We start from the raw sequence: 19,882 nt of genomic DNA on the forward strand, positions 1-19,882 counted from the left end.
TATAGCTTTTTAGAAAACTTGATGGTCTTGCTGGTACAACTCCCTATGATATGGTTCAGTTGTAATAACAATGGAAAGTGTATCAGTGCAAACTGCTGATGAAACATCAGAAAATGTAGCCAAGGGTCTTTTAAACACATTTAAGATCTGTTCTTTTGAACTGTGCCTCTTAGCCTCGGAAAACCTCTTCAAGATTTTAAACAGGGCTTTGGATGAACTGCAGAGTGAGAAGCTGAAATTATCTTGTGCACTGGAATCAATATCAAGCGATATTTTCTCTTTGAGAGAAATTCAATCTGACAGAAAAGAGAAGGAGCCATAAGGAAATGGACCCTGGCTAAAATGCTTGCCTTAGAAATATGCTGTAAAGCAGTCCAAATGAGGTGATGTCACCACACACAGAAAACCAGGGTGCTGGAATAAAATGCGATCTGGGCCTCAGAATACTGCATTATCACTACCACAGGTCACTAAGCTTCACAAAATGCATCCATCAGCCTTGCTAGCCATTTGCAAGCCGCCTCTGGTAGCTAGATGGCGCAGTGACCGACCGCACAGCCCCATGGTCCTGGGGAGAGCAGGGTTCAAACGGAGGTCCGGGTGCCCAGACCTACGTTTGCTAGTCTCAAAGTGGCCAGAGGAACATAAAAGTATCTGATGCTTGGAAGCACGTCGGGGGAGGATTCAGAACTAAATGTCTTGGAAAGGCAAGGTAGAGATGCTGTCTAGCGCACTTGGCATCTCCTGGATCCGTGGGAATGTTTTATGAGCAAATTTGCCTTTGCCAATGAAAGCGTTCAGGTTTAAATGAATCCTTGTGCACTTGTAGGAGGTTCATTAGTGAAAAGTATATCTAAATAGAATACAGAGTACATTTAGCTTTACCGTCTATCTGTCCGTGCGAATGCTTTGCACTGTGCTTCAAAGCATCTTAAGCATAAGTCACTGTCGTAGGGAATGTGGTAAGTTTAGGCCTTAGGCTTGGCTGAAGGGAGTCATGCCTCAAGCACCTGTGGATCCCAAGCACAGCCCCGTAGTTTATCTCAAGTACTCATTTAATCCTTACAAAGAAGCCTCTGATGGAGGAATCATTGTCTGGATTTTTTTTTTTTTTCCAAATAAGGCAGTGGTTGACAAACTTTTCCTATTAAGGCCAGAGGGTAAATATTTTAGGCTTTGAGGGCCATCCAGCCTCTGTCACATCTCTGTATCCACTCAACTCTGCGGTTACAGTGTGAACACAGTCAAGGACAATAGGTAAACAAATGGGAGTGGCTGTATCCCAATAAAACTTTACTTACAGACACTGAAAAGTGAATTTCATGTAATTTTCACATGTCTCAAGATATTGTTCTTCTTGGTTTTGTTTCAGCCATTTCAAAATGTAAAAACCATTCTTATCTCATGGGCCATACAAAAATAGGTAACAAAGCTGCACAAAAACAGTGGGCTGTATTGGCCACCAGCCAGAGTTTGCTGAGTCCTGTGATAAGAAAACTGAATCTCAATCCACAATTCTGAGAACGGTGGCATCAGCAGTCAAGCCAGCCTGACTGTGGTCCAGGCTGAATTAGGTGTCGTGGGTCACGCCTCCATTTCTAGAACATCAGTCCTCCTCCCCCTCCTGCCATCGGCACCAGAGTAAATTTGGTTTTTGCTTTTTAAGAAAGAGAAAATTCAAAAGAGAACTTCTCCAGGAAGAGCCAAGACAAAGACAGAGAAAAGAAGAAAAAAAGCACCGAAGGTAGCCACTTAAGCATTAAGAAATATGCACAGGGACTTCCCTGGTGGCAGTGGTTAAGAATCCACCTGCCAGGGCTTCCCTGGTGGCGCAGTGGTTGAGAGTCCGCCTGCCGATGCAGGGGACACGGGTTCGTGCCCCGGTCCGGGAAGATCCCACATGCTGCAGAACGGCTGGGCCCGTGAGCCATGGCCGCTGAGCCTGCGTGTCCAGAGCCTGTGCTCTGCAACAGGAGAGGCCACGGCAGTGAGAGGCCCACATACTGGAAAAAAAAAAAAAAAAAAAAAGGAATCCACCTGCCAATTCAGGGGACACGGGTTTGATTCCTGGTCCGGGAAGATCCCACATGCCACGGAGCAATTAAGCCTGTGCACCTCAACTACTGAGCCTGCGCTCTAGACTCCGCAAGCCACAACTACTGAAGCCCGCGCACCTAGAGCCCGTGCTCCACAACAAGAGAAGCCAACACAATGAGAAGCCTGCACACCACAGCAAAGAGTAGCCCCCGCTCGCTACAACTAGAGAAAGCCCGCGTGCAGCAACAAAGACCCAACGCAGCCAAAAATAATAAATAAAGTAAATAGATTAAAAAAAAAAAAGAAATATGCACAGCGCCCTTCCTGGAAGACCATCATATAAGACGTTATGGAAGTTTCCAAATCAGATGGAAGGCACAGTTCCTGAATTCAAAAGACTTGGATCACATAAGGAACACATTAGAAAATCATGGAAACACACATTTTAAAACTTGGGTGTGTCTATCCAATCACCTTTAGCGGGAGGGAAATACACATAACAATAGGTGCTTCTAGGAGACAGACCTCCAGGGAGCCCAGGTCTCCTGCTTTCAAAAGTGTCAGGCATTAAGTAGGCTGAACAATTTCAAGCCACAAAATCCAGGTACGAAAAAGAAAAAAGTAAATTTTCTTATCTTTCTAGAATTTAGATTAACTTTTACTTTGTGCTCTAATGCTGTCTAGCAAAAAAATGTAGACTTGGTCTTTTCAGGTTTAAAATCATACTGAAAATAACTAAGTAAGCCAATCATACGTATGAGCACAAAGGTAGAGAAGCAGATTAATGGAACAGAAAAGAGAATCTGTAAACAAGCTTATTTATGAATGGAAACTTTATAAATTACTAAGTTAGCAACTGCAGAGCAGTGGGGAAAAAATAAATAGTGCTGGATTAGTTGAAGGTCCATATGGACAAAATTAAACTTGACCACTACCAAACATGTACACGAAAATTAATTCCAGGTGGACTGCTGATCCAAATGTGAGAAGTAAACAATAAAACTTGTAGATCAGTGCTGTCCAATAGAAATTTCTATGATGGTAGAATGTTCTATAATTCTGCATGGTCCAATACATTAGCCACTAGTTTCATGTGGTTACTGAGCACTTGAAATGTGGCTACTGCAACTGAGAAACTGTATTTTAAATTAAATTTAATTTTAGTTAATTTAAATTTAAATAGTCATATATGGCCAGTGGCTACTATTATATTAGCACAGATCTAGAAGATAATTCAAGATAATACTTTCATGGCCATGTGTTAGGAAAAAATTTCTTAAATCAGACATAGAAGAGTACTTAATGAAAATTCAGAACTTCTGGGACATTATGCTAAGTGAAATAACCCAGTCACAAAAGGACAAATACTTTACAATTCCACTCATATGAAGTATCTAAAGTGGTCAAAACCATAAAAACAGACAGTAGACACGTAGTTGCCAAAGGCTGGGGACATAGGGCAGGGGAGATTATTGTTTAATGGGTACAGAGTTTCAGTTTTACAAGATGAAAAGATTCTAGAAATCTGTTGCACAACAGTTTACAACTGTACTGCACACTTAAAATAGTTAAGATAGTAAATTTTGTTATGTGTTTTTTACTATAATTAAAAAAATTGGTAACTTCTGTTCTTCATTAAAAGAGTGGAAAAGGTAAGTTACAGCTAAGAAAAAAGCACATTATATAACTGATAGAAGATTTACATTTGGTGTATACAAAGAATTCTTACAAATCAATAAGAAAAAGAGAGTCCAATAGAAAAATGTGCAAGGGACTTTTTGAACAGACATTTCACAGAAGAAGATATAGAAATAGCTGATAGATAAACTTAAGATGAGCTCAACACCATGGGTCCTCAGGGAAATGAAAATTAAAACTATAATGACATACCATCATCCTCATGCCAGATTGGCTAAAACTTAAAAGGTTGACAACATCAAGAGTTGACTGGAATGTGTAGGAACTGGCAGCTCTCATACACTGGCCGGTGGGAGTGTCCATTAATAGAGCCACTTTGGACAACTGTTTGGCCTTCTCTACAACTGAATATATGCAGCCCTATGGCCCAGCAATTACACTTCTAGGCATATACTGTAGAAAATATACACATGTGCACCAAGAAATATATCTAAGAATATTCATTTTCATTATGATTCATAATAGTAAAAAAAAGGAAACAACCCAAATGCCCATCAACAATAAAATGGTAAATTTCAGTATATTCATACAACTGAATATTATGCAGCAATTAAAAAAAATGAACTACTGCTACACATAACATGGATGAATCTCACAAACATACCGAGCTAAAGAAACTCTGCGAGTTATTTAGCTGCTGTCTTCCAGCTGCAAGCCCAGCCTTCCAGTCTGTGCTTTGCAGTGCTGAGGCTGGGACTCTGTGAAGCACATTCCTGCTTTGCTAGCTGCCTCCCTGAGCGGTTCTGCCAATAGGGGGCACTAGGGACTGCAAGGCTGGAAGAGGAAAACGGACCTGCACCTTCCTGTAGCGTCAATTATTTCTTATTTTCGGTTTTTCCTTCTTCACAGAAAAAGCATCATTACATCCCCTCAGAGGTCTGAGCTTCAGCTCCACAGAAACCCCCAAACTTGGTCTCCTCAATTCCAGCATCTCCCCTTTTGCATCCTGAGGTTGCTACTTCCTGATTAGACTCTAGTGTCTCTTTTTGCCTTCTCGGTTCTCCAATACACAGTTAGCAATTCATTATATTCAATTAAATTGTTTCTGTTAAAGTGACTGGTGTGTCTTCTGTAACCTGATGCTACCAAACACAAAATAATACTGTATGATTGCATTTGTATAACGTCCACAAACAGGTAAAATATTGTCACCTTTAGAGAGAAGGGAGAGGAATCATCACTGGGAGGACGGGGTGAGGGTGGGGACTGAGGCTCCTGGGAAGCTGAAAACGTTCTGTCTGCTAACCTGGAAGGTGATGATGACACAGGTGTGTTCCCATGTGAGCATTCACTGAGCCGCTCATTTACGCTGTGCACTTTTCTGTATGCAGTTTTTACTTCAGTAACAATTTTTTAAAATGAAACTCTTTTATGCATAAGAAAAGAGATGCCGGAAATGGAAAGGGCACTTTTTCTCCTAGTGTAGACTACTGGCTGGCATCAGGATTACCCGAAGTCATCATTTAAAATGCAAATGACAGGATCCCACCCTCAGCGGTTCTAAGTCAGTGGGTCAGGACCTGAAGCTTTAATGGGTTCTCGAGGAGTATCTTACACAAGCCAAAGTTTGAGAATCACTGATATTGACTGACCTGAGTCTCTTCCAGGTAGCTCTGATTCATTATCCTCCCACTGTTCTTCTATGAAACCAAGCATTGGCTTTGTTTATCTCCAAATTCCTGTTGACTAGGAATTTCTTGTGTATTTATTTTAATAAGGTTCTGGTGTAAAGAAACCTCTCATGAAGTTGAAACATGACTAATAATCTGTATCTCCTACTGAAGAAAAGACTAGAGGTTTGGAAATCCTTAAGAGATTTAGGTGTAAGATTGACCCAAGTGATGGACACTTTGAGAATCTACTGGTAGCCTTGAAGCATCTCTGGAAAGGTGCAAAAACATAGTTTGAATACAGTTTGGGGGAGTTCTCAGTCACCCATCCATAAATCTCACAGGGATCCATGGGTTCTCGGTTAAGGACATCTGGCTGTGGAGACTCAAAGCCCACGCCCGGTATGAATTTTATTTCAGAAGCATGTAAGACACTGGAGGTTTTTGGGAGAGGGTGTTATGCTCCAAATATTTGCTGATCTGTTTTGAATGCCTCAGAGTGAGAAGCTCAACAAGGGTCAAACTCTGGTTCTATTCCTAACAACTATGGGAACCTGTTCCCGTTTCTTAATTTCTTTTCCAAGCTCCTCACTTACAAACTGGCCTTAACACTTGCCCTGCTTTCTTCGCAGGGCTCTTGTAAGGCTCAGATAAGGTGTGACAGTCTGTGCATAGAAGAGCACGAGACACCGTATGTGGTTACTGAACACCCACAAAATGGCCTGACATGGGTTATATGTGCAAACATCTGTCAAATATTTATACAAATACAAGGCACTATCCATAGACCACACACCAGGGGAGTAAAGCTTGCCTCTGGATGTGACAATACAGAAATAGGTGAAGCCAAGAAACATGGAACAACTGAGACGTTTTTAAAAGAGAAAAAAAGGAAAAAAATAACTCACAGGTGAAAATCAAAGACCCAAGGGTCAACAAAACATACTTACGCAGGAATCACGGTCACGAGGGCATCTGAACTCTCCAAAGGGGTTCCCCAGGCGCCCCCCGTAGAAATACTGGTCCTGGGGCCCTGGACCTCTTTAGGCTCCATCCTGTGGCCAGTAGCTGTTCCTCCAATAATCACACTCCCCTCTTTATGTTTTCTACTCCTACCACCTGGAAACGTACTTATTTCAGTTAATGTAATTGATCTCAGCTGTTGTAGTGTCATTTTGTAATCTATCACTACAGATGACATTTTCACTACTCTAGATTATTATAAACCATCGTCTACAGAACATGAAAAACCCAGTCCAACTTCCTGCCTCTTGTAGACACAGCCTTTATCATTAGGCACAAATCCTTTCCATCAAGGTTTCTGTCAAAAGACTGATCAAAGGAAGGGTGAGAAAGGGTCATGATCCACATTCCTCCCTCTAATTTGGCAACAGCGTTGGGCTGGCAGGCAGCAATTTTCAATATTTTTGTTGTATTGCTCTTGGCCAGGTTCTACCTTCCATTATTTTTGATACTCTCAAGGCTATGATTTTAATATTAAAAAAGAAGTTTCGTTTGAAAAAAGTTGGAATAGTTTTTCTTTTAGTATGGGAAAGTACTATATGAATATAACCGAAGTTAATTGCTTCACGTGTGGAGTAGAAGGTGAAGCAAACAGATCTCACACAGCTTCAAAAGAATTTGAATTACTTTTTTGAATTCAGACCTGTATCATCAACTGAGATAATAACTGAAAATCTACCAGGATTTTTCTCTGACAATAACAAATATTGTATGGAATTCATTAGTATGTGAGTCATCAAATAGAGGATTATACCTGGGGAAAATAATAAGTTTAGTGATCACATGAAAGCCAGTACAACATATGCTAAGTCATATTTTTAGTAGCAAGGCTTGAAGCCAGAGAGAATATTAATAGATATATGTGTGTTTTTATTTATCATAAACTGATATCCAGTGACGTAATCACTAGGCTCACCAAAGCTTCCTAACTCCAGAAGAGAGTAAGCATTCCAGCTGTAACTCAAAATAATACAATGGACTGTTGTGGAGTCTGTCTCATTACTTTATAATCAAATTACATGTCCTCTTGAGATGGTTGATCTTTTTCTTTTATTCGTCTTACTTAAAAAAATATGACATATGAGTTGTCACTGCACAAGTTTTATTTAACTTGTGCTTTTCAGAATCTTGAAGGATATTCTGTCCAACCAGAGCTCGCCTTTTCAGTTAACCTCATTTTCTAGAAATTATAAAACTAGCAATGCAATTGGCATATACTCTGGAAATGTATTAAATGTTTGGAAACACCAACGTCATCACCATTGTCATCATCATTGCCACTAAGATTTACTGAGCATTCACGGGTATTACATCAGTTAATTAGCATAACAACTCAGGAGAAATAGATATACCCATTTCACAGATTAGAAAACTGAGATTATGGAAGTTAAGTAACTCACCCGAAGTCACACAGAAAGTAAGTGGTGAAGCCAGGAGTCAAACCCAGGCATTTTGTTTGACTCTGGAGCCTGCCACTGTGTTATGCTGTCCTAGTTTCTACATTGTGCTGTCATCAAAAAGGGATGGACATAGAGTTCATAAATACTATGGAATACAAAACAACCAGAAAGAATCCTATATTTGAAAAAACACTTAATAGTTGGGAAATTTTCATAATATCTTAAAGAAAATAGAAAAATTTCTTGAGTACTCACCGTATGTCAGACATTGTGGTAAGATGCTATATATACAATTATTTCTTTTAATGCTCATATTTACTGATGACATAATTCATTCTGCTATTCTCTCCATTTTTAAATTGTGGAAACTGAGTCAGAGATTTAAGAATCTTGGCCAAGATCACACAGCTAGTAAATGGCGGAGCCAGCAAGTATTTGAACTTAGCTTTCCTTTCTTCGAATTTATTCTCCAGGTCAGACTCCACGGCCTATCCTTTAATCACCTAGCCTCTCTCTCCCTCCATCACACTTGGCTGAACAGACCCAGATTCCCACCAGCTCCAAGTCTGCACCCAGCAGTTGAACTCTGCCAGATTCACACAACTGGGCAAACTGGCTTCACTTTATACTTCACCACCCCACACCCCAGATGGGCTGTCATGACAACCCAGCAACCAAGTGCTTGTTTGCCAATAAGCTTATTGTCCTTGTCTCCAAGGGAAGCATTTCTTCTCTCAAACCTCTGCCCTTCCTAGTGGCTTCCTCACATCCTCCATCTACTTTACCTTCCACTTGGTTGAGAAAACAGGACCTTTCACCACCTGCTTTACAAACTTACCTGCACGTGTGCCCTTGTCCATGTTTCCCTTCCTTTGGCAACTGAGCGAACAGATTGCTTTCCTATCAAGGGCAATCCTTCATGTGTTTTCTGGATCTCATCCCTTCTCAAGGAATTTGCTCTTTAGTTTTCCCTTATTTCATCTTCAATTTTCCCTTAGCTCATTTCCTTAAAAAAACCCAGAATCTTCCATCTTTTAACATCTCAGCATATTCTAGGCAAGGCCAAGTTAGGGTGAATGATGGGACCACTTTTTATTGGAATCAGCTAGTGTCAGGGTTAGTCCGCTAGGCTCAGACCAGACTTACCCACATCTGTTACAGCCTGACCACATGACCTTTGCTCTCGGAGCACTGTCCTCCTTTGTTATCCAAGAGAACAGGACGGCATCTGCATCACCTCTTCTAGAAACCAGGTGCTCTGGCTGGATATGATGTGTTCTTGCTGAGGTAGGGTGTCCTGGTGTGGGAAACACCATGGTGATGCACTGACCTCTTATAAGAGGTTTATATTCTAAACCACTTGGAATAATTCCGGGGGATCCAGCCTCACAAAGCTGACCCCACTAGAGACCAATTGTCACATAGATGTTCATGAAATAGGTGAGAGACAGGATAAAGACTGTTGCCCAGGTAACAATGGGAGACTGTGAGTACTGACCATGCCCTTGGGCTTTGGCTGTACACCCTCAGTGTGCCAGCACATAATGACTATCGTCCTTCAACCTTTCATTTATTGCTGGGCAATAAACTAAACGTATTGTCTGGACAGTCACTTCCCTGGGGAAGGTTTATTCCAGTAAATTATGTAGATCTTGAGGCTCCAAGCCTGTTTAAGAGTTCCAGGAATCTCTGCCAATCTCTCTGCCCTCCCACTTACCATTACAGATGGTGAAGTTCCTAGACCCAGAAATCTGTTACCCTAGTTTCATCTGACATATCGTCAGTCTGACTTCCCATGAATAGACTGATATGAAGGAGACAAAGGAAGAGTTTCAGAAACGTGGGATTGATCAGAGAGTCAAATATGCCAGGCTATCGATCTTAGCAAGAGAGAGAGAGGCTCTATCTTACAGACACTCCAATCAGAGGGATTTGAGAAGCCTAATTCTTACATAGTACTAGCGGTCTTCCCAAGACCCTCCTAGGAATAACCCAATTCTCCATGCCCTTGACCATACAGGAAAGTCTGGTAGGATGAACTCCACCAGGAAGGCAGAGGTGCAGAAAAAGAGAGAGAGAGAGAGTCAAGGGGAAGGAGCTCTCCTAGACATAGAGCTCGGCTGACTCTGAATGAGATGATAGGAACCAATGAGAAAGGGAGGAAAGAATTCACCTGTCCTTTGAAACTGTTGTCCTCAAAGTGTGGTCCATACACCAGTTCCTGTCCTTGAACTGTTTGTTAAGTGTGTGTGGCAAGTACAGAAACAACGGCTTAGAAACTTCAAAAGCAATTTGACAGAGTAATTTTCTGTCTGTTGAAAGTTGGGACTTGTATTTTGTATGTCTTTATTTTTTTCTAGAAATTCATTTTTATCCTATTTTACAAAACTATAGATCTGGTAGGGGTTGTGGGGGACAATTCTGTTTTTTTTTCAGAAATTATTTGAGAAGCACTGCTTTAGATTCATGTTTGTAGTTAACTCATGGTAAGAGCATCTTCCTTTCAGCGATAAATACACCACTACCTGCCCTCCTGTCCTGGCAGGCTTTACCTGAGAGCTATCCACATGCCTCAGGCCAGAAAAGGAACAGAGTCTTTGGCGAAGGAGAGGATGAAGATAATAGAAGAAAAAGAAACGAATGTTATTTATTATCTATTTATGATTTACATTCTCCCTTATTTTCTTAAAGAATTGGAAAGACAGCAAATGGGATATGTTTGGGAATAAACTACCTCCTGGGCAGGAAAAGGGATTTAGAGCCAGGAAGTAAGGTATGTCTTCCTTAAGTTCAAAGAGAGGTATAAGAGGGTAAATGAGGAGACAGCTGAGAAAAGAGGAAGCAAGCATAACCGTTTGTATTTGTTTGCTAGGGTTGCCATGGCAATTACCACAGACATGGCGGCTTAAACAACAGGAATTTATGTTCTCATGGTTCTGGAGGCTGGAAGTCTAAGATTAAGGTGGCGGCAGGGTTGGTTTCTGGTGAGACCTCTGTCCTCGGCTTGCAGGTGGCCACCTTCTTGCTGCACCCTCACGCGGCCTTTCCTCTGTGTCCTCGCATCCTTGGTATCCCTTCCTCTTCTTAGAAGGGTACCAGTCGTATCCTTAGGGCCCCAACCTTCTGACCTCACCTTCACTACTTCCTTAAAAGCCCTACCTCTGAATACAGTCACCTTGGGGATTAAGCTTCATCATCTGTATTTTTGGGGAAAGCAATTCAGTCCATGACAGGACCGGGCCTTGACCGCTACTCAGAGAGCCGTCCTCAGTGTGGGCTACTAGGCAGCAAGGGGACGTATGACAAGATTGTGTAGAGAGGAAGTAGGACACATTCCCAGCCTGCAGTCGTACCATATGCATTTCTTCACCATTCATTCTTGGTCGTCTGGTAATTCACTTCATGATAATTAAATGTAGTGTGTGAATCTTGATTAGATCCTGGCTATTAAAGGGACAACTGGGGAGATCTAAACGTGGGTAGATAAGATTATTATACCAGTGTTACACTTCTTGGGTGGGCTCAGTAGTTGTGGCCCATGAGCTCTAGAGCACAGGCTCAGTAGTTGTGGTGCACAGGCTTAGTTGCTCTGCAGCATGTGGGGTCTTCCCAGACCAGGGCTAGAACCCATGTCCCCTGCATTGGCAGGCGGATTCTTAACCACTGTGCCACCAGGGAAGCCCCCAGACTCTGTCTTTTTAATCTCTGTATCTGCATGGCCTGGCATATAACATTTGCAAACAAACATTTATTAAATGGAAATCTATGGGAGGAACTTGCATCAATGAAGAAGTTCCTGCACTGAGTCATTCAAATGTTACAGTTAGTACTGAAGTTGAACACTGGTGGTGAGATCCACAATCAAATACTAGTTTTTCTCAGTGTCAAGTGACCAGAAATTTGTTGCCATAGAAAGGAAAAAGTAAGTTTTAAAATGATCTACTGGAATTTGCTATAATGGTTGTGAATTCTCTAGTAACATTACAGTAGAACCATTACTAACAATATATTGTTCTGTTTTTCTAAGTTCTCAATATATTTTTACTTATATGAGAAACCCCTAACTATTTTTCAACACTCTGGATGTCACTTAAGCTTTCTAATTTGCATTCAGTTGAACTGCAGCTAGCTGGAGATTTAAAGAGGAAATCATCTTTCATCATTTATATAACAAGTGCTGCAGGTTCTACAATCTTTATGAGATTCATGTGAACCACTGATTTGTGACAACATCAGTTGACATTTTATAGATCATCAGAATCTTCCTCAAGGCAGAAATTTACAGTCTTGTTTCTAATAGCCAACAGTCACAGAAGTATTCATGTACCTGCTAACGCTGATATTCTTGAGCCTCACTGTACAACTTCATTGAACTGTATAATCTTCGACAGTACTTCTTTCACCTATTTTCAATCATTCTTGGTTATGAAGCTATAAAGTTAAGAAAACATGAGTATTAGAATCTTCTTTTAACATCTTTATTGGCTATGTTTTTTCAACAGAGAAATGAAATGATTCAGCTAATATGGAGACTTACTTAAACCCTCCATTTCTTTTTATTCTCAGTCTGCTTCTTTCCAAGGAAAATAGATACTTTGTTCTTCAGTATGGAGGAAAAAGAATCTTTACTCCTCTGGAATTCCATGTTAGGAACTAGAATCCTACTGAGAGTATAGTCTATAGCATTTCCTTTTTAAAAAAAAATATGGAGGAGGGACTTCCCTGGAGGTCCAGTTTGTTTGGACGCGGCACTTTCACTGCCAAGCGCATGGTTTCAATCCCTGGTTGGGGAACTAAGAAGCCACAAGCTGCGCAGTGTGGCCCAAAACAAACAAACAAACAAGCAAAATAAACAGACAGGTTTTTATGGGTTTTTTGGTTTTTTTGTTTTTAATATGGGGGAAAGTTAGAAAGGAATCCCCAGTATCCAAAGGTCAGGAGATACAATGATGTGGTAATGTGCAATAATAGTTCAGCACCACGGACAGTGGAACAGCACTCCACTGCCCCCTCCCTGATTTTTAAAAATATTCTGCCTACATATAATTACCCAAAATGAGTTGCACTAAATGTTCCTTTAGGATGGCAGAAGAAAAATATTAGAACTTCCATTTATAATTATTTTTATCTAAAAAAGTTTAAAGTTAAGCTTAATTAAGTATATGTAGAGATAAGAACATACATGTATAAGTTATAAATCTATAAATAAATGAATAAATACACACACACACACACACACAGGGTGCATGCTCAAAATACTTTTACTGATATGTACACAACCAAATGAGTTTTGAGATTGCTACTAGAGATGATGGGACACCACTGAAAATTCTGGCCAGGGAAATGACACGATGACAGGAGAATTCGGGGAAAAACCATCTAAAAGCAGTATAGGGGTTAGACTGGAAAGAGAAGGTGTTGAAGTTAGAAAGACTAGTTAGGAGGCTATTGAAAGAATCTAAATATCAGCTAGGGTGGTGACATGGGGGAAGCAGAAAACCATACAGATGTTGTAAAAGAAGAATCTTAAATATTAGGAATGAACAAATGTCAAAGAATAAGTGGAAATTTTGAGCTAGGCTGGCTGGGAAGAAACAAGGGGAATCAGTTATGAGACGTGAACCACACTGTAATTGCCACTGACAAAAAGGCCCACATAAATAATGTAGAATCTACAGTATTATCTTCTTGAACAGGAGAGTTAAGATCCTGAAAAAGTCCATAGTAGGAGATACATAGTTGAATAACTTAAGACCTTATAGGAAAAAAACAGAATTGTGGGGCAAGGATTGTACCCAAACTTGTGAAAGCTGTATGAATTTTTATGTTCAGAAAAATAAAATAATAAATACTGAGACCCTCTGAGTAGTTTTGTATCCACAAAATAAGTAATAAATATTAGATAAGAAACAGCAATCAATTAAGGAAATAGCAATAAAATGTGCATATATATGTAACTGGTAGTAATAATTACTATAAATTATTTTCATTTGCCAGCTATAACATACTAGGAAATTTTCAGATACTTCCTCTCCCGTTTTTAAGACGTGCCTTGAAATTTGTTTTTAGTTTTTGTTGGACAAATGCATAATAAAAAATTTCTTTGTTGCTGTTGAGTCTTATCCTCCAAATTTCTTTCTGATTTTTGACTCGGATATGTTGCTTTCTGTTTCTTGGACCCCACTGTGACTCCAAAGATACAAAGTAATTGGGATGTTTAAGGTATAAAATTTTGGGGTAACCTTCAAATCGCCTTAACCTCAGCTCTGCCCCTGATAAAGTAGGGCTAAACTACATGACGACAGTGCTCCTGAAACTGCTCCCACAGAACCTCTGTTAGCCTTTGTGCAACTAGAAAAAGTCTTCCCTTTGTGTAGGCGCAGCCCTGAAAATCACTGCGTGCATTTCAGTCTCCATTCTCACCATTGGCCAGACACCAATGTACAGTGCACAATTTCTGTTGTTTTAAGCCACTCGGTTTGTGATATTCTGTTACAACAGCCCTAGAAAACGAATTCATGCACCATCACCTCTCTCTCACCTCACAGCTACGGCCAGTTCACCAGAAGAAAATATGGGCTGGTTCAAAGACGAGTCAACAGGCTATGTTGAAGTGAGCTGAAGCAGACAGCTGCTGCCCTGTAGATCCACTCAGAGATGCCCTTGAAAGGCAGCGATTACACTGGGCAAAGCAATGGGCCCTGTGCCTAGTGACCCCTCGGTATCGAGAGAGAAGTGGTCCAAGGTAAGTATATATGCGGACTCTTGGGCAGTGATTAGGTTTGGCACATTTCTTATGGGCATCAGAGGGGTAGGTTTGGAAGGGGACAAGGAGGTCTAGGGAAGAAACATATGGATGGACCTACGGAAGTGGACACGGAAGTGGAGGATCTTTCCACTGCGCGGTAATGCCTGTCAGAGAGCTTCGGCCACAAACAGGGCATTAAACAGCCAGGCAGACGGTACGGCTCATCCAGCTGATGTTAGCCAGCCTCTATCCTTGCCACCCCAGTGCTTCCCATCCCTGCAGCAGTTTCATTTTCTTGCTGTGGGTGGGTGGTGCTGCCTGTGCATCTGAAGCACCAGCCTGGATGGGCACGTTCCTTGGAGCTGGGTCTCTGCACCCCCTCAGGGACTTGTTCGTAGGAATGAAGGAATTTAATTGGCAGAAAAGACCCACCCTCCCGCCCAAACAAAAATTACAAACCATCGGATAAGTGTTCCCAAAGGATCCCCAGGCCCCAGTCCTCGGCAGGACCCCTCTGGCTTCCTGGCCCTCATGATGAAGAGCCCAGGGGTGGAGGGGAGGGGCTGGCACCGGGCGCCCGGGGCCCCCTTATCCCGGTGGAGGACAGCTCCATCCTCCTGTCCCTCCTTGCAGGGATGAAGGAAGACGGGGGGCGGGGACAGGGCATTGCTGGGGTTTGGGGTCCCCAGAGCCAAGAGTGGGGCACGCAGGGGTCAGTCTTGGGTCAGCTGTGCCCTCAGGAACTTATAGCAGGCAGCACCGTGCACCCTATTGGCCAGTTTTAGAGCAATATAACAGTTTAATATACTAACTTTAAAAAATAAAAAAGGATACTGACTATTCAATTTCTCTGGAAACAGCAAAGTCTGCTTTTGCTCTTTCCCTAACAGGACCAGCCAAGGGAGACACATGAAGCAGAAGGGAGCAACACTGAGAGAGGTCAGGAGCGGGCGAGGGGCGCCCAGTCAGAGGGAGCCCAGGCCCCCCGATACCCATGGAGGCTGTGGGAGCGCCAGGTTTGTGTTCTGTGTCCTGAGGGTCCCGCAAGCGTGGTGTCTCATGGCCCAAGGGCATCACAGGAGCCGGCACGTGCTACCGCTTTGCTTTGAACTGTTAATTATCTCTTCAATAATTTAGACCACTTCTTTCTATACCACAAACGGCTGATGTTTTAAACTTTAAAGTTTATGTTTGAGATAAGGGCCAGTTTTCTGGAGGCATCCTGGATGTTTTGCAGAATGGCAGGTACTTATGAATTACCGCGTGTTTGGAGCACGGTGGGGTGATGCTTTTCTAACTGCAAGCACCCCCTTGAGGGCCAGCCCCGTCCCTGTGCCTCGTGGGGGCCAAGGAGCTGGGCCTGCTCACGGCTCGGGGAGAGCACAGGGCACCCTCCAGACCTGGACTCGCCGTGGTGCCACCAAGCAGTTGCTAGTCCAGAGGGGAGTCTGGCGAGGTGCGCCCAGCAGCCGGGCAAGGGGCACAGCACAGGCAAAGGCACTGAGGCATGAGGGGTGCGGTTCCTTGGAAAGTGGGAGAACATTCATTTAGCTGGATTTCAGGATGTGCCCAGCATATCCTGGCCCGGAGGGGCCAGAGAGCGCATAGGGTGGCATCTGAAGTGGTTTGGGGCCCTGTATCCTGAGCTTGGAGCTTGGCTTTGGCTGCAGCAAGGTGAACGGGGAGAGCATGGGTTTTGGAGTTAGATGGGCAGGAATTTCAGCACTACAGCTCCTGTAGCACTAGCCATGCATCTTGGGCCAGTTCCTAACCTGTTCCAGGGGATCTCAGGAAGCCCAGGGACCACGTGTTCCAGACTCCTGCCTATGGGGGCTGTCCTGGGCCTGCACCCATGGGAGAGGTCTCTGGGGATGTGCGTTCAGCCGCCCTGCTCCACCCAGGCTGGTGCCCGGGGCTCGTAGACTGCGGTTCTGATCTTGTGCTGCCCTTGGGCAGGGGAGGCTGGGACCGCTGGTTCTCCGGACAGCCCTGTCCTCAGGAAGCGTGGCTCTGGCTGCCTGGGCCACACTGTGGCCGTGACTGCACGCAGGGGCTGTACTCCTGTGAGGCGCTGAGCCTAGGCGGGCGCTGTTCCAAGCTCTTGACATCTGCTACTTCACAGAGCTAGCTTCACGATGACCTCATGGAGCCACAGTCCTCAATTTATAAAAAAGGAAACTGGGCCACAGAGCGGTGAATAAGTCCTCTGAGTCCAGGCAGCTAGTAAATGGCGTGGAAAGACCCAGGCGGTCTGGCTCCGGAGCCTGTACCTCAATCCCCTTTCACTCTGCTCTGCACAGCCTCCAGCTGTGCTCCAGCTCAGGCTCACCTCCTCCAGGAAGGTGAGCTCCAGCTCAGGCTCACCTCCTCCAGGAAGCCTGCCTGGACCCCCCCCAGGTGGGACTGGGGTCTCTGGTCTGTGTTCACAGCAGTCGCCTCTTGACTAAACAGGAAACCCTGGAGGATGGGAATCTTTCTTTTCTGGGAACTTCCACAGTGCCCCTCACAGGTAGGGTGGCCCGACCCCCATTCTTAACTTCAATCCAAGCAGCTGGGCCTTTGTCAGCTTTGGTTTCATGTGAGATTTAATTGGCAAAAAGACCCTGTCCCCCTCCCCCAACAAAAGAACTAGTTGCAAACCGTGGGATGGGGGTTCTCAGAGGATCCTCAGGCTCCGGCCACCCAGCCCCCGTGGGGAGGAGGCCAGGCTTAGAGGTGGGGGGCAGCACGGCGGGCCCGGGCCTCCTTATCCTGCTGGAGGACAGCTCGGTCCTCCCGGCTCCCTCTCGACAGTGTCTGCGCAGCTGGCAGAGTCCTCCGTGGCTGTCGCAGTGGTGACGGCAGAGGGCCCACAGCCAGGGACGTCCTGGGAGGCCGGAGGCTTCCTGCCTGGGGTTTAGGTGTCTCTGTAGCCCCGCACATGGTGAGACACAGAGGGGTCTGCCCAGGCGTGGACCCTGCTGTAGCAGTGGAAAAGCGCTCTGGCTCTCAGGCAGCTCACGGGCTGGGGAGGCTGGGAAGGAGAGACTCAGGAACACAGGTTTGGGTCCAATTTAAAAATGGAGAAAACTGAGGTGCCGAGACACCAAGTGGTTTGCCTCATTTGGGTCAGGCAGAACTGCACGTGCATGTGTGATTGTGTGTGTGTGTGTGATGGTGATGGGGTGTGTGTGTGTGTGATGGGGTGTGTGTGTGTGATGGTGGTGGTGGGGTGTGTGTGTGATGGTGGTGGTGGGGTGTGTGTGTGATGGTGGTGACGGGGTGTGTGTGTGTGTGTGTGTGTGTGTGTGTGTGTGGTGAGGTATGGGCTGTGCCTGTCCGTGGCTGGGATAGGGGGTCCTTCACACACCTGGCCAGCGCTCCTGGTGGACAGAGGCCACAGGCGTGTCCGGCCAGGCTGAGGGCCGAGCCTGGGGCAGTGGTTCAGGGCAGGACACCCCAGGGCTGGGCCCCACCCGTGCTGCCTGCAGATCCCAGTCCTTAGTGATAGCGCCGCAGAGTCTCGCTCTGATCCCAGAGGCCGTGAGGGCTGGTGGTGGCCCTGCCGTGCCTGAGGGGCCCACGAGGGAGAGGTGGGGACTCCAGCCACACAGCGTGGGGACCCTCACTCTGCTCAGCTCCGGTAGCAGTGACAGCTCCTTTCTGAGTCGGGCTGGGGAGCTTGCTGGGGGCGCTCCTGCCCTTGCCCAGGCCAAGCCTGGCCCCTGGATGCGTGCGGCCTGCAACAGACCGGGGGTTCTGTCAGGCTAAGACTGTCAGAACTGTTGCTTTCTCTCGAGTAAACCAGAGCTGGGCAGAAGCTGCCAGACTCTTTTTTCTTTTTTCTTGGCATCCTGAGATTCGGCAGCCGCACAAGCAGAGCGGGGTCCCCATGGCAGAGACAACAATGCTGTCATCCTGTCAGCCCCGGGCTCTGGATCGGATGGCCTTGCAGAGCCATTATTGCGGGCGTGTGAATGGCCAGGGGCTTGAGCACGGCCATGTCCTGAGACCTCGGACCCGGCAGGACGGAGAGCGCGGGGGGGCGGGCACATCCTGTAGGTTCCGGGCGTCGCTGGCCTTTGAGGCCACCAGCAGGAAGGGAGCCGGTGGTGAACCCTCGGGCTCGGGCCCCCAGCCCTGAGCTTGCTGCCTTAGCCGCTCCCTCGGCCGCTCCCTTTCTGCAGCTGGGCCGCGTCCAGGACGCTGGCTGCGGGCAGTATTCTGAAGGTGTGTATTCCGTATTATTCTATATTGGTCTGTATGTGATTACAAATGTTCACACTCACTAATTTCCACCATCTCAGGGTGAGCAGTGGGAAGGGGCTTCATTCTCAGCTCTTTCCTGCAGGTAACAGTGTGGGCCCTCAGCAAAGACGGCAGCTCCCTCTCCCCTGGGAGTTGACAGGGAGAACCCCCTTCCCTTTAGAGGTGCCTCCTAACGCAGCCTCGGGCAGCGAGATGCTGAAAGATGTCTGGGAAATAACATCACCACAGGCTCTTTTTTCTTTTGTCTGTCTGTCTCTGTCACACACACACACACACACACACGCCCCTTGTGGGCAGTGGAGGCTGGGAAGGAGCGGCTCAGGAGCAGAAGTTTGGGCCCACTTTAAAGGTGGAAAAACTGGGCTTCCCTGGTGGTGCAGTGGTTGAGAGTCCGCCTGCCGATGCAGGGGACACGGGTTCGTGCCCCGGTCCGGGAAGATCCCACATGCCGCGGGGCGGCTGGGCCCGTGAGCCATGGCCGCTGAGCCTGCGCGTCCGGAGCCTGTGCTCCGCAGCGGGAGAGGCCACAACAGTGAGAGGCCTGCGTACCACAAACAAACAAAGAAACAAACAAAAAAAGGTGGAAAAACTGAGGTGCAGACATAGCAGGTGGCCAGGCGAGGTGGGACTAACGGGTATTTGTCCACTGCTCTGTGGCTTCGCCCAGCTCCGCCACTCCCCAGGGCCTCTCTGAGTCTGATGAACTAGAGCACTAATCGGCGAGGCCGCAGAAGGAGCCCCGAGGGGCGGCGGGGCTAGGCCTGCTTCCCTGTGACTTACAAGAGCGAGGCGAGCCTGCCGCCCTCTCCTAGCAAGAGGCAGAGGAATGGGCAGGGGCGCTTCCCCAAAGTCCAGAGCCCCGGCTCTGCTGCCTCTTCCCTCCCTGGGGCAGTGGGAGGGGCAGGGGCGGTTTGGAACTTGGGAGCAGGTGTATGAAACAGACCCTCCTCATCTGGATGGTTGCCAGTCTGCGGAGGAGGCCAGAGCTTGTGTTTCAGGACCGGTTTCCGATGCAGCCACCCAATGCCTCCATGGGTGTCGGAGCAGGAAGGGGGTGCCCGACGGAGGCCCGGAGGGACGAAGCATCGTGGCTGGAGGCCATGTCACTGCGGGCCGCA

Source organism: Mesoplodon densirostris, chromosome 20 (genome assembly GCF_025265405.1).
Source record: "Mesoplodon densirostris isolate mMesDen1 chromosome 20, mMesDen1 primary haplotype, whole genome shotgun sequence".
NCBI lineage: Eukaryota > Metazoa > Chordata > Mammalia > Artiodactyla > Ziphiidae > Mesoplodon > Mesoplodon densirostris.